The sequence below is a fragment of the Pantherophis guttatus genome, chromosome 1, assembly GCF_059756535.1.
Source record: "Pantherophis guttatus breed Tessera chromosome 1, ASM5975653v1, whole genome shotgun sequence".
Taxonomy (NCBI): domain Eukaryota; kingdom Metazoa; phylum Chordata; class Lepidosauria; order Squamata; family Colubridae; genus Pantherophis; species Pantherophis guttatus.
In genome coordinates, this window is record NC_142063.1 from 161,468,375 (window position 1) to 161,483,665 (window position 15,291).

At 42.9% G+C, this 15,291-nt stretch overlaps 1 long non-coding RNA gene across 1 annotated transcript in view; it reads left to right on the top strand.

Moving 5' to 3' along the window:
• The first annotated feature begins 1,487 nt into the window (after positions 1-1,487).
• The window catches only part of LOC117674919 (uncharacterized), a 60,306-nt gene continuing 46,502 nt past the window's right edge, over positions 1,488-15,291 (top strand). The window contains exon 1 of the long non-coding RNA XR_004594042.3: positions 1,488-1,737. This is a non-coding gene — a long non-coding RNA (uncharacterized LOC117674919). The remainder of the gene's footprint in view (positions 1,738-15,291) is intronic.

The window sequence follows — 15,291 nt, forward strand, 5'->3', positions numbered from 1 at the left end:
ACTTGAGGGAAGAGTAGGGGGGGGTAGAACAAAGTGGGGGAAGGGATCTAATTTCAATAAATAAAGGAGTTGTGTTTCATAACATTCCTGCTTGATTCTTTGGTGGCGGCAAGCAGACCTTATTTCAAGAGAGCTTCCCAAGAAATTCATTGTGGGAAGACCAGAAAGAAAGGACTGTCTCCATGTTAGAAATAGAGGTCTTGCCCCAGTGCAGTTTCTCCTAATCAATAAACAAAGGAATACAACTGCAACTTTGAGGTTTACTGAAAAAAAGGGAAGTTCCTGTTCATCATTTCCAGAGTTTTCATCAAAATAAAATGCCAGAACATAAAAATGGAATACCTTCCTTCCTAGCAGACTAAACTTCAGTGCTAGCTTTTAACTTGACTACTGAAAGCCAGTCCAGACAAAAAGCTTTTAGTGCATAACTTGAATATCTGCGTACTTTGGCTCATCTCCATGAGATGGGAATCTATATTTGGACTTTGTTCACATGTGCGTGTATGTCTCTGTGTGTAGTTACATGCTTTGCAAATGCCTGTGCAGTATCAGGTTCTAAGAATATAACACCAAAGTCTGTTTCCTTTCTGAAAAAGATCAGAAGAAATTCATGATATTGTGCAAAAGTTATATTTATGAACAAATGAATTGGTTGGGAGTCAATAGCAACTCCATTTCACATTTTTTTTGGATCGTCTAAAGCAGGGGCTCTCAACCCCCAGTCTGTGGACTGGCACTTGTTTGTGGCATGCCAGAAATTGGGCCGTGCAAACAAGCGAAGCTCCATCCGCGGGATGCAGGCAGCACACAAAAACATGCCCCCTCCAGTCCGTGGAAAAACCTCTTTCAGTGGAATGGGTCCCTGGTGCCCAAAAGGTTGAGGGCCACTGGTCTAAAGCCCAATTCTTCAACATCAAAACACCCGGGAGACATTCTGAGAAGTTAGTAGCTATTCAAAGGTAGCAGTTCAACTCTCTGGCTTTTTCTGACCCAGACTGATGATCCTGGATCAAGAAACAGTTACTACAATTTCCACAACAGAATTATAAGCACTGATAAATGTATAAAGGAACACCTCAAGGAACTGGATTGGATGGATAAGAGAAAATGTGACTTCAATATTAGATATATGTCACTGACAGGAGGGGGCTGTTGCTCCTACTAACTGCTCCTGAGCTTTCTGTATACATGGGGATGGTCACAGTGTGAATTAAATGAGTGTTCCTTCACCTGTTTTCATGTTCTCATGTTAGGGGTGGGAACTAATAGCTGAAAGAATTCCCTGGAAATTTTATAACAGATTAAAACATTTCTAATGGCTACAACAGTTTTTCTGGGCCATATTCCCAACACTTATTTAATCTTCAGTGCTCTGGGCCCAAGACACTTGAACATGAACCAACAGATGAATTTCATCATTCTCCAGACTATCCTAATGATGTCACTGAAAAGCTGTTCTCCATGGAGACGGCATATTTGCAGCACAGTCAGGATTCTAGTTGGACTTATATGGAAGCTTTCTGATGGAAGTGAAGACTACCTTCTGCAGGCAATTGCTCTGTGTCTATGGAGACTTGGCTGTTCACTGGTGCCTCCTTTTGTGGCTTGTGTCCTTACTATTTCTGACACTCCCTGCCAATAGATGGGTCAGTTTTATAGATCAGATTAAGAAAACAGTGTCACATAGGATTATCGTTCTTGGAGCAGGTATAGAAACAAAATCTTGCAGATCTGAAGGTACTTCCCCATCCTCACTTTATTTACATGTGAATTAGGGAGTGGCCTGTTTGAGATGTTTACTCAAGCTATTTTCTTGGAATGGGCTCAAATCACATTTATATGGATGTTGCTTTGTAGCGGCTCTTCATCCTTTCTGTTAAGGCCACTGTTGTGTTTGGATTATAGTCATTAACTGAGGCGAGGATGTCAACGTAACATCGGTTTATTTCAGGCAACAGCAAAAACAGTAGAACACTGAACTGTCAGTCTATCTGGCAGTTGGCCTTTTTATACTTTGCAAACAGAACAGTATTAACCAATCAGGAAATGAGTAACTCCCGCACTTAGCATAACCCCATCCCAACCAATCAGGTGCAGGCATTTCCATCGCTATGGTAACGCGCCGACACAACACCTCTTTCCCCCTGGATGGCACATGCGTAGTCCACAAGGTACGCCAGACGCCTGCGTATTCGCCCCGAACGTCGCAATTCGGGTCAGCGGCCTGCCCTTCGGAACGTGGCTCCGCTGGGCATTGGAATGACAGCTCATCTGGAACTTTGGCCGGAACTGCTCCTTCAGGTGAGTCTGGTGGTGGGCTAGCCACTTCGGAATTGCTGTCTGCATCGATGTTTGCCCTGGTTAATGGAGATGGGGCGACGCGTCTTCTTGTTGTTATATCTGGGGTTGCCGCATCGGAAAAAGTCTGCGGAGAGATTCCTTCCTCCTCCAACAGTTCATCTAACAACCTTCTGCGCAGTTGATCCACGTGGCGCTGCCACATTCGGCCGTCTTCGAGCTGGACCCTGTAAGAACAGGGACCTGTTACTTTGATTACCCGGCCCGGTAACCATTGCGGCTCGCCCCCATAATTCCGCGCATAGACAGGGCTTCCCTCCTTGAAAGTTGTAGACCCTTAATGGGGAACTCAGGCGAGTAATCGGGATGCATTCTGTCCAAAGTTGTTCTCAGACGACGGCCCATCAGCATTTCGGCTGGGCTTCAGTTTGTGGAAGGGCACGGTGTCGAATGTTGGGACAGCAGATAGGCTGCTACCCTTTCTGGCCACCCACCTGGACTTAGCTTGGCCAAAGCCTCCTTGGCGGATCTCACAGCCCTTTCAGCCAGGCCATTCCCCGCCGGATGGAATGGTGCAACCCGGGCGTGGCGAATCCCTAATGATGCTAAAAACAGCTGGAAAGTGGCAGACATTAGTTGCGGGCCATTGTCCGAAACTAAAATATCAGGAATACCATGGGTGGCAAACATTCCGCGCAACACCTGGATCAGGGTCTCCGTGGTGGTGGTCATCATGCTCACCAGCTCTACCCATTTTGAATAGGCATCCACCACGACAAGAAAGGTGTGTCCCATGTATGGCCCGGCAAAGTCCAGGTGCATGCGCGACCAAGGGCCCCTCGGGGATTCCCATTCCTGCGGCGGGGAAGCTGGTTCAAAAGGTCTAGACTGCTGGCATTTCTGGCAATTGGTAACCCACGCCGTAATGTCTCGATCTATTTTGGGCCACCACACATAACTCCGACTAAGGCCCTTCATCCTAACGATACCAGGGTGGCTCTCATGCAAGCATTCTAGAACTGGGGTTTGCAATTTGTCCGGAATCACCACCCTATTTCCCCACAACAAACAACCCCTATGGACAGACAACTCCTGTTGTCATAATCGGAAGGGCAGGAAAACCTCAGCAATTTGGCCATCTGGCCATCCCCTCTTTACCCAGTCAAGGACCTGCGAAAGGGTTCTATCCTTAGCCGAATGAGTTGCTATATCTCTTGCGGAAATAGGGGTTTGTAACTCTTCAATGAGGAAGACAGACGAGGCGGGAGCAGGGTCCTGGACGAACACTGGTAATGGGCAGCGACTCAAAGCGTCGGCATGGGCTATCAATTTGCCCGGCCGATAGCGCAAAGTGTAATTATACGCCGACAAAAACACTGCCCAACGAGACATCCTGGGAGACAAAATTTGTGGGGTTTGCCTATCCCCAGCTAATAGACCCAAGAGTGGCTTATGGTCCGTGACTAGTTCAAATGGACGGCCATATATGTAGTCATGAAAACGCTTAACAGAGGCCACAGAGGCCAATGCTTCGCGATCAATTTTGCTATATCGTCGCTCAGTGGAGGACAATGTCCTAGAATAGTATGCGATGGGGGCTTCCCGACCGTCGGGAAGCTTATGGCTCAATACACCCCCTATGCCATATGGGGAAGCATCGGCGGTCAAGGTAAGGGGAAGGTCTGGTGTGTACTGGACCAGAACATCTGAGGACATGAGCAGATCCTTTACAGCTTGGAATGAGCGGTTCTCAGCCGGGGTCCAAAACCACGGTGAGTTCCCGTCTGGGAGCCGGTGGAGAGGCTCAGCCACGCTAGATTTATGGGGAAGAAATACACTGTAGAAATTTAATAACCCCAAAAAAGCTTGTAACTCGGATTTACTGGTGGGGACGGGGGCATGTTTGATGGCCGCCACCTTTGAAGGGGTGGGGTGAATGCCCGAGGCATCTATGAGATATCCTAAAAACTCAACCTTAGGCACACCAATGAGACATTTGTTCTTTTTCAACTTGAGTCCAGCACTTTGAAACCATAGTAAAACCGTCCACCCACGTTTGATGAGCTCACTCCGAGAAGAAGCGGAGATGAGAACATCATCAAAGTATGGGACGACTCCAGGTAACCCAATTAACAGATGTTCCATTAAATTTTGAAAAAGGCCAGGTGCGATGCTAATGCCGAATTGTAGATGCCGGCACTTAAAAGCTCCATGGTGGGTCACGATGGTATGAGCCTCAGCAGAGGCATCATCCACCGGGAGCTGCTGATATGCCTGAGCTAAATCTAACTTGGCAAAAATGGACCCAGGACCCAAAGTGTGCAGTAATTGTTGGACTACGGGAAGAGGATATGGGTTAGATTGTAAAGCCTTATTTAGGGTACTTTTAAAATCGGCACAAATGCGAATAGACCCATCAGGTTTGATTGGAATTACAATTGGAGTTTCCCACTTAGAATGATCCATGGGCTCTAATACACCCTGGGAGATGAGTTTATCCAGTTCCGCATCTACTTTTGGGCGGAGAGCCAGGGGAACTCGCCTCGGTTTGAGGCGAATAGGAGCTACCTGAGGGTCCAAATTTAGGGAAATAGGGGAACCAACATATTTACCCAAAGATCCACTGAAGACATCAGCGAATTCCGTATACAGAGCATCGCAATCTCCTGCCGACATGGAGTGTATGCCAGAAATGCCAAGGCCCAGAGAGGTGAACCAATCTAAACCCAGAAGGCTGGGAAGGGAGCCACCCACTACAATTAAAGGGAGGTGGCCCGCAAAATTATTGTTTTCAACTAAAAACCGGCCCTGGCCTATAATAGGAATGTGATTGCCCTGATAATCGCGTAATTTGATGGGGCAAGTATGGAGTTGGCTTTTGCGGAGGTTGGGCAATAGCTTCTTGATGGTGGTCCAGGAGACAATCGATTTAGCGGATCCGGTATCAACTTCTATCTGGCAGGCCACTCCCTCAATCTTGACTGTCAGGAACAGCTTGCTCATCTCAGGTCTGTGTTTGTTGGTGGTCACCTCGGTAACTCTGTGGCCTCGGTAGATGGCATAGCAATCTTCACTGGTGGAATATGTTTTGGATTCGTGCTGCTTGTATTTGGAACCCCATGAGGACTGTTTACCAGACTGGCAGACATGAGCAATATGGCCCTGTTTCCCACATCGGCGACATGTGGCAGATCGGAAACGGCAATTTGCCCTAATGTGATTTTCACCGCAACTGAGGCAAAATGATTTTGAGGATCTTGGTTGTCCCGTTGGGCCCCTTTTTACGGTTGTAGATGCCTTTAAACGACTGACATCCCCCTCATTTTCCTTATCCGTAGCCTCGTCCTCATAATGAACAGCGGTGGCTAAACCGGCATGTGGTTGAAATTTTCTTATATCCGTTGCGGACTTATGGGACATCTCGGCAGCTTGGGTCTCCTCAAGTGCCGTTGGCAGGTCCAAATCCTTCCTTGCTAGCAGCCTCCTTTGAAGTCGGATGTCCCTGATATCACAAACTAACTGTTCTACAAGGGCATCATCCAAGTCCCTGAACTCACAGTCTAAAGCTGCCGTTCGGAGGCGAGCCATGTATTGGTTTATGGACTCTCCTTCCTCTTGCACTATCTGTCTCAGGTTAAAACGGCAGGCTATACGGGAGGGAACTGGTGAGTAATGATTCCTCAGTTTCTCTCGTAATACCTCCCAGGAAACCGTGTGTACTGGAAGAGGAGCGACTAATGCCCTTGCCGTTGCGAATACTTCTGGCCCACAAGCATTTAGAAAATGAGCGCGCTTTCGGCTGCTTGGAAGTTCAGTGAATGCATTCGCTTCTAAGTAACACTCGAATCTTTCCTCGTATGCCTGCCACGTCTCTGCAGCTGCGTTAAATGGGGCGAATGTAGGAGAGGCCATATTCCTGTCAGGTTCGTTTGTATTTCACTTTACCTCAGTGCGGCCGCTCAGAATAACATTCACTTCTTCCATCGCCTCAATATCCCATCCTCGTTGCCACTTGTTGTGTTTGGATTTTAGTCATTAACTGAGGCGAGGATGTCAACGTAACATCGGTTTATTTCAGGCAACAGCAAAAACAGTAGAACACTGAACTGTCAGTCTATCTGACAGTTGGCCTTTTTATACTTTGCAAACAGAACAGTATTAACCAATCAGGAAACGAGTAACTCCTGCACTTAGCATAACCCCATCCCAACCAATCAGGTGCAGGCATTTCCATCGCTATGGTAATGCGCCGACACAACAGCCACTATTATATGTCAAGCAAGAAGGCATGGCCCAGATCCTTCCTCCCAAGATGGTAACAGGGCTGGAGCTCAATGGCAGGCTTCCTTGGTTGCAACCCCCTTCTCTGGAACAGTGCAATTCCTGAGATCAGATTAGTCCGTTTCTATAAATGTTCAAGAAGGCTCTTCTGATGAGACTTTGAGCAGAGGTGCCATATCAAGAGAGGCATATCTTTTTGAGTAGTGGCTCATTGTAACCTGGATTATATTGTTATTGATAGTTCTGGTTTTAGGCAAGTTTTTGTTGTTCTTGCAAACAAAACCTGCCTATAATCTTTTGAGATAACCGATAAATGGCTGAATAAACAGGCCAACCAATTGGTAAATAAAGCATAATGGAGGCTACTCACTGCTCCTTGTGTGTTGACTGATCACAAAGGTTTTGTGGGTTTGGAATCCACTCTCATCTAATTCTTAAAGTTTTGAACACTTGACTTGTTTGGGCCCAATGTTAAAATGTTTTTGTTTAGGAAACAAAAATGGAAGTTTATTTAACCATGTTTTATTTTTCCTTCCTAATAGAGATCAACTGCTGATTTGGTTATTATGATTTTGTTATAGCTAACAAAGTTAGCTATATATCAGTTAAATGGCATTTTTTTCTATGATTACTTCATGCTGATTGTTGCTGTTTTCCAGTTCCGGCAGTAGAGTAAAGAAAAAGCTAGACAGCATTTTAAATAAATAAATAGAGTGGCTTCAGTTTCAAGAGCTGTGACATTTTTTGCTTTAGGCAAAAGAAACAAGGCATGTGTTTGTGCATTAACTCAGAAATCCCAGTATGTTCAATGAGGCTTACATGCTCCTAAATTTGTCTCATGTTTGTTGCCATACTATTATAGCAACTGTCCTTTTCCATCTTCTGTATATGCATGATTATACCACAAGGACAGAGATGTTTTTGGGGTTCCAAGTTTTATCCAGTTTTGCTTTCTTTGGAAAGTCATGTTTGGATTGAACACCAACTGAATTTATGTGATGAGATTTACAGCTTAAACTCATGTTTGTTCCTCATCAGAATTCTTTCTCGCTCTCTTTGTGTGTGTGTTTGTGTGTACCCATCTATGTGCCTTTGACTCCTGGTGACTCCTGGTGATTGCCTGGATTTCTGTAGCATTCCTGGCAATGTTTTCAGAAGTGGTTTGCCCTTGCTTTCTTTTTAGGACTGAGAGAGAATGATTAGCCCAGATGGCTTTGTGCCTAACGCAGGACTAGAATTCATGGTCTCCCAATTTATAGCCCAATGCCTTGCCCAGTATACCAAACTAGCTCTCCATCGGAGTTCTAGGAGATCCTAAATTAACTTCCTAACCTGCTATATTTTGGGGGGGGGAGGTTGTCTCAAATGATGGTACCCTACTTGGTTTCTGTTTTTGACTCATGGAGGTGAAGAAAGAGAACCATAAACTGCCAGCCATCTCAGAGTTTTTCTTGAGCCATTAAAGCACAATCACAGCTATTCACTGTCCTTCACTGTCAAGACATTGCATCATTTCATTATAATCAGGATTCATAAGAGAAATTCTAGAGCCAACCTTTAAGGTCTGTATTTACCAGAACAAGCAATCTGGTAAAAATCTCTTACTGGGATATTTTAGAAGCAGAAGTCAGTTTAGTGTAGTGATGAACGAACAGTAGGTTTATAGTCATTGCTAAATATCTTCCCAGCAGAACTAGTCTGTAAGTCCAATGATGAGTGATAGTGGAAACTATAGTGTACTCTAAACTACTGATGTAGAAATATGTGCAGCAGTACAACATATGGAATTAGCAGTTATACATGCCAACCATTGTACTAGTCCCTAGACTCAAGATGGGATGCCTTCTATATGCAACATAGGCATAATGCTTTTAATAGCAACACTGATTTCAGTACAGGACACTTCCTGGGGATTACTGACCAGCTGGTTGGAGCTGACAGCATTTGGCTGGGCTTCAGGCTATGAATATACTTCAAGAATCAACAGTTCCTACCAGCTGGTAACTAATCCACAGGAAATGCTCCTTGTTCTCATTGCTACTGCTTAATCAACAGTTCCCCTGCTAGAATTCCATGCTCATCTTTTAAAATCTTGATAATTTAGTAATCCAATATATGGAATCCCAGATAAAGAAGCCCAAGGTTCATCTTATTACTTCTATCATTGACAAGATATGATAAATGACTCTCTTATACAATTTATAATAAATTAGCTTTCTTTATGGATCCAAATGTTTCCTAAATATTGATTTTGTGGATAAACTAAGTGCATGCTTCAAGTAGGACACAATCATGGCAGTGTAACAAAATGAAGTGGTCTGTTGTATATGCATAAGAACTATGTACAAATGGGCAAACAATATTTTTAATTTCTTGGCTCTGGTAGGAAAGAGAGGAGAACATTTCAAATGTCTTGGGTTTTATGCAAACTTGCAAAAAATAGTCATGGTCTTAATAACTCCTAACAACACTTGCACTAAATTCATTGATTTCAGCAATGGCTTATTTAGAACAAAAAGTATTTGATTTATTTAAATATATATTTATTAGTTTTATATTCTGCTTTTCATTAGGTGATCAAGGTAGTATACATTCTCTCTTCCCCATTTTCTCCACAATAATAACTAGTGAGATAGATAGAGGAAGAGCAGGGCCGGATTTAGATGAAAAGAGGCCCTAGGCTATTCCACTTATGAGACCCTTTCACCAGTGGTGGGATTCAATTTTTTTAACAACAGGTTCTGTGGGCGTGGCTTAGTTGGGGGTGTGGCTTGGCAATCATGTGACTGTAGCCGTGGGTAGCTCGTCATGTGACCGGGTGGGCGTGGCTATGCGCATAGGGACTACTCAGAGGGCTGAAAAAAATCATTTCTGACTGGGCCTCGCACTTTTGACTGGTCCTCACACTTATGACCATCCTCACATTTATGCCCGTGCAGCTTTCTTAACAACCATGTCACTCATTTCACAACTGCTTCTCTTCACCATGGTGACAAGATAGGGCGAAAAACGTAAAATGTGAGGACAGTCGTAAGTTCGAGGACTGGTCAAAAGTGCGAGGACCAGTCAAAAATAACTTTTTCAGCCCTCTGAGTAGTCCATATGCACAAAAGGACTACCCAGAGGGCTGAAAAAAGTGATTTCTGACAGGTCCTCACACTTTTGACCAGTCTTCGCACTTATGACTGGTCATCATTTATGCCCATTGTAGCATTCTTAACAACCATGTCACTCATTTCACAACTGCTTCTCTTCACCATGGTGACAAGATAGGGCAAAAACGTAAAATGTGAGGACAGTCGTAAGTTCGAGGACTGGTCAAAAGTGCGAGAACCAGTAAAAAATAACTTTTTCAGCCCTCTGGGTAGTCTATATGCATAAAAGGATACAGCAATAGAGAGGGATGAAGGAAGGGAAGGGAAATTAGAGTAGGAGGGAGGGTAAGAGAGGGAGGAAGAGAGGAGGAGAAGGAGAAAGGAAGAGGAAGTAGGGAGGATAAGAAGAGGGGGAGGAAGAGAAAGTAAGAAGGAAAGAAAAGAGAGAGGTGGTAGGTTTGAGGAGAAAGATTGCTGTACAATAAAAAAGATGAAAGGGAAGAAAGCCAACCCCAAACAAATATAAAGATATTAAGATAAAGAATGAATTGTTAAACTTTAAAGAATAAAAGAGAACAAATATGAATAAATAACAATAATTAGAAACACACATACAAACATACAATGTATTTTCTTTGAACAGAGTATTTGGCCAGTTCACAAATTTACACAGTGTTTAGTCATTTCAATTAAATTTACAATTTCTATATTTCCTTTTTGCCATATTTATTCCTCATCTATTTTGTAAAAAACCAATATTACCCTTCATCCTCATCTCTAATCTTAATCAAATTCAATTTTTCCCTTCTATTCTATATTATACCCCTTCCCATTGTCATCTATTTTTATATCCATCCTCACATTGGTTAATTATGTAATATTAGTTGTTTAATATAAATTCAACATTTTAATATAAATCAATTAGTTATATAACTACCTTTTTTGTATATTAATCAATATGAACATAAATATTCCAATTATTTCCATGCAATCCAATTTCTTACAAATCAATTAATTATATTTACCAATAATAATAAACCAAATAATTTCCCCCATATATTCCTCCAAACCACAACTTAACCATTTCTGCTTTCAGAAATATACAATTAATAGTATCTCAATTATTACAATTCCCTAGTTAAATAGAGCTTTTTTTCTTTTGTGTTTTAAAATCCTGAACTCTTCTCTTTTTCCCTAAATTTCCCATTGTTTGCACCTACCTTTTTTGGTGAGGAAAAAGAAAAGAATTCTGCCTACCTAATTTTCCAACCTTGCAGCAACAGCAAAGCAGTTTCAGTTTCGTTTCTCAGCATAGGTAGGGGGAAAAAAATCAGTACTTTTTGCACCGAAGCAGAAGAGCCCTGAGCAAAACAGCTGAGACAAATCAGCTGAGAGCCGGGAGGCCAATTAGCCTCTGCTGAAGCTCCGTGGGCCAATAAAATTACAAAAAAAAAAACACCGAACCCTTTGTTAAATTGCTGGCTCCCCCGCCCCTCTCCCACCACTATTTATTGGCAATAAATAGTGGTGTGGAGGGGCGGGGCAAGCCAGCAATTTAACAAAGGGTTCGGCTGCACCACTGGCTCTAGGGCGGCCCTTTGAAGCCCCGCGGCAAGAATTTGAAGTTTTTTTTTCCTCTAGCCATCGGAGGCAGCAATAGATTGGGAGTGGGCGGGGTAAGCGAACGGCCGGCGATCCAACAGAGCAGAGAGTGAGGGTGAGTGAAGGCGTGGAAGCTGCTTTCTCCATCCTGCTCTCTTGCGTCCGGAGCCGGTGGGGAAGCACGTGGTAGCCCACGTGGATCCCAGGCAGCAGAACTCAGGCTAGGGAAGGGGTGGGCAATTGTGGCTCTTTTACAACCTGTGGCCTTCAACTCCCAGAATTCCTGAGACAGCCAAGTTGTCTCAGGAATTCTGGAAGTTGAAGTCCACAGGTTGTAAAAGAGCCACAATTGCCTACCCCTGGCTACGGTAGGCTGGCGCCGCGCGGGTGGGAGGTGAGGGGCGGGCGAGCCAGCAATTTAACAAAGGGCTCGGCCGAACCCCCTAGAACCCCCAGAATCCCACCACTGTGTAGGCCCCTCTTGATCTTGAGGCCCTAGGCTGAAGCCTAGTTAGCCTATAGGAAAATCCGGCCCTGAGGAAGAGTGACTCAGCACCACCCAGATGAGAGTGGATTCGAATACGGTTTGTCCTTCTACTCACACTGGCTCTGCTAGCAGCTCCTGAAAGTAACACACTTCTGTATTTGAATAAATCTAGTGAGGGGCTGGTAGGAGGATGTCTATTCTACACATGTTAATGTTTTATTTGTTAGTGTAAAATATATTACCCTCAGTGCCTACTCAAGGTGTTTAGTATCAGGACAGCAGAAACAAATTCCTTTTAATTCTTGTAGATATCATGATGTCTGCATATGCTTAGATAATTATAGTTGTTTAAATGAGAGTTGGGAAGCTGTTATTTGCTTGCTTTAACATATCAGGATGTGAAACATATGGCAAAACATGGAATGATGATTAGAAGGGTTAAGGCTCAATAAGCTCTCAAAGGACTGAACAAAGCCACTATGTATTAGAAGCCCTAGTGGACATTGTGGTAACCAGGAGAGCAGAGTAATGCGGGTGCCCAAACTTTTTCAAATTGTGCAAAAGTTCCGCAATATTGAAAAGTTTGGGTCAGTGTTCCAGTATGATGCAAACAAGATGGCAGTCGGAAAGGTCAAAGGAGAAATTTGGAATTTCCCTGGCAGCTAAACTGTTCCCATCCTTAAAAAGCCATTTGCACTTCTGGGAAGCATTGCTTTATAGGTCCTTTCCTTCTGTTTTTCCACAGAATCTGCCTTCTTTATATCCAGGTACTTGAACTGAATCCTAGATAAAAATGGATAACACAGGAAATGCCAGAGGGAGGTGCACCTGGAAAGTGATGGCAGTGTGTGTGTGTGTATGTGTGTGCTTTGCTCTTTGAGCAAAGGTCTACTTTGCTCCCTCTCCCTCTCCTATGTCCGCCAGCTTTAACTATTGGTGTGTTCCACTTCCTTTAATTCATGCTTGTGTAAGTGGAGTCCTACTAGGTGTGTCCTACCAGATTCCAATTCCTCCTTCTAGGAAGAAGAAAAAAAATAAATCCCCATCTATCATTTCCTGCAATTGTTTGGCTCTGGGCTGAAAATGTGGGTGTCTTTATCTGGGAAAAGGCGGGAATGCCTCATTTCCTTTTGCACTGCGGTTAGCCGTGACATTTTAGTTAACAATGGAATTTTACAGAAAGACACCAAAACCCTTTTGGCCAATTGAATGGCAATAAGTCTGCTGCCATTTCCGTTCCTAGAACTGTAGCACTGGAATGGCTGCCGAGACCACACTTAATTCTTTTTTCACGCTGCCATAAAATGGCAAAGCAACATGATACTTTGATGTCAACAGTAAATTAAAATTAGTTTTCTGTTTCTTGACATCTGTCACCTCCCGTTCTGTTCCTGACTTGCTAAAAGTGATGTTGAGTTGTGATGAAGTCTTGGATTCAATTCAACTGCAAAAGCCATTTGTCACTACACATTCTGTGACAGAAAGAGAGAATTCACAACATTTTAAGGGACTTTTAATTTTATTACAACACAAGAATCAACCCTATGTTTCTTCTGCTGACAGTTTAATACTATAATAATCCTTTATTTCTTGTCAGATTAGTTAGGGGTAAGAATCCAATACAAGTTGTAATATAACATATAACATATATATAACTTATATAACATATAAGGAACCTTGGTGGCGCAGCAGACTAAAGTGCTGTTAAGTAGCAATTACTGCAAGTTCAAATCTTACCAGGCTCAGGGTTGACTCAGCCTTCCATCCCTTCGAGGTAGGTAAAATGAGGACCTGGATTGTGGGGGTAATAAGCTGACTTTGTATAAAAAAGAACACCGCTTGGGGGGGCCGAAAGCCCTACTAAGCAGGTATATACAAAAGTATGAAGGCTATTGCTTAACGCATTGTAAGCCGCCCTGAGTCTCCGGAGAAGGGCGGCATATAAATCGAACCAATAAATAAATAAATAAATAAATAAATAAATAAATAAATAAATATAGTAAATATAGCCATATTTACCCAAACTTGGATTTAAGAGAATTAACCCAGAAAAAGAAAAAAAAAATCCTCTGTCTCCATTACCAGCTGAATTAAACTAAAATAAGCCTTACATTTTAAAAATAAATAATTTGAAGAAAAAAAAATTCCCTTCTGATAAAAATATTGCTTCTTTGTGTTTTCCCCCTATGTCAATCTATTAAGAAAAGTAAACATTCTATAGTAGCTACCTACCTCGCATAGAGATTAAAAACAAAACCTTGATACATTAATTAGATTTTTTTTTTTTAAAAAAAATAGCCATAAGAAGAGATGTGCTGGTAAACTTTTAAAGAAGCAGCTTGTTGCCTCTACTGTTGCTGCTGCACTGTGCTGCTAGCTGCTGAACAGATGATCTGTGTGCTAAGCATAGTGGCTCATCTCTTCTGTTGATCGGCTTGCAAAAATCCCAGCATACCACTAGCCACAAGAAAGGCAAACGTAATTCACAAAATATTAAATATAATCCAATCAAGGTGGACAAACATCTGACTTATAGCAACACCTGAAAGCAATGCTAGACTTCCAGGATCATTTAACGGATAGCAGGAATGGGACTGCTGAATTATGCAAAGTTACTATTTGGGAGCAGATTCTGTGACAAAGTATGCCTCTTAGGTTCCATCAGGTGGCATTACTTAATAGATGGGACCTACAGCGTGCTCACTGTGTGGGAACTTCACAGGATGGGCAGAAACAATGGGAGAAAGGTAATGCTCTGAGAGACAGGCTCTGTGTCATGTTGGGCTTGATCTATGACTACCTCTACCCAGAAGCTTACAGGAAGTATGGCACTCATAAAGCAGAAGTGTTACATGGCATGCTCATATCTGCTCGTGTCATTGCATTTTTGGACCAGCTGCAGCTTCTTCAAGGGCAACCTGATGTAGAGTATATTGCAACAGTCCACATGTAAGGTAATTACGGTACAGGTGATTGTAAAAAGGGGGTATGGTCCAGGAAAGATGCAATTGGTACACGAGATGGATTTCCACTGTCATTTGTTCTTCAAGAAGACTGATTGTAATAGCATTACATAGAATCTTCAAAACATGATTCTTTCTCTGGGTACTAGTCCATGAGGTGAACTTCTCCAGAATGAAAGGTTTCTGAATGGTCTCAAGTTTTTTGGAGACTTACGAGAGTTAAGTGGCAATATAAGTCAAATCAAAACAATGAACAAGAAGCAAGCAAACAGGAGCTGCAAGGCCAGAAGAGTCCGGAAATTGCACAACAATATTATTTGAAGAAGTGCAACCCCATTTAGAACTAGAAGTGAATAATTCAAGCACTGTAAGCACCACAAACCCACAGCTGCAGTTTTGGCAGGATTAAATTTAGGCCTATTTTTCCCAGTAGTGGTGAGCTACTGCAAGCAGATCTTGAAAGAATCATTTGGTTGACCTGGGAATGTGATATGCAGCTGAGTATCATCAGCATAATGTGCTGGTGACAGCTGACTCCATGTCTATGAATGACCTTACCCAATAA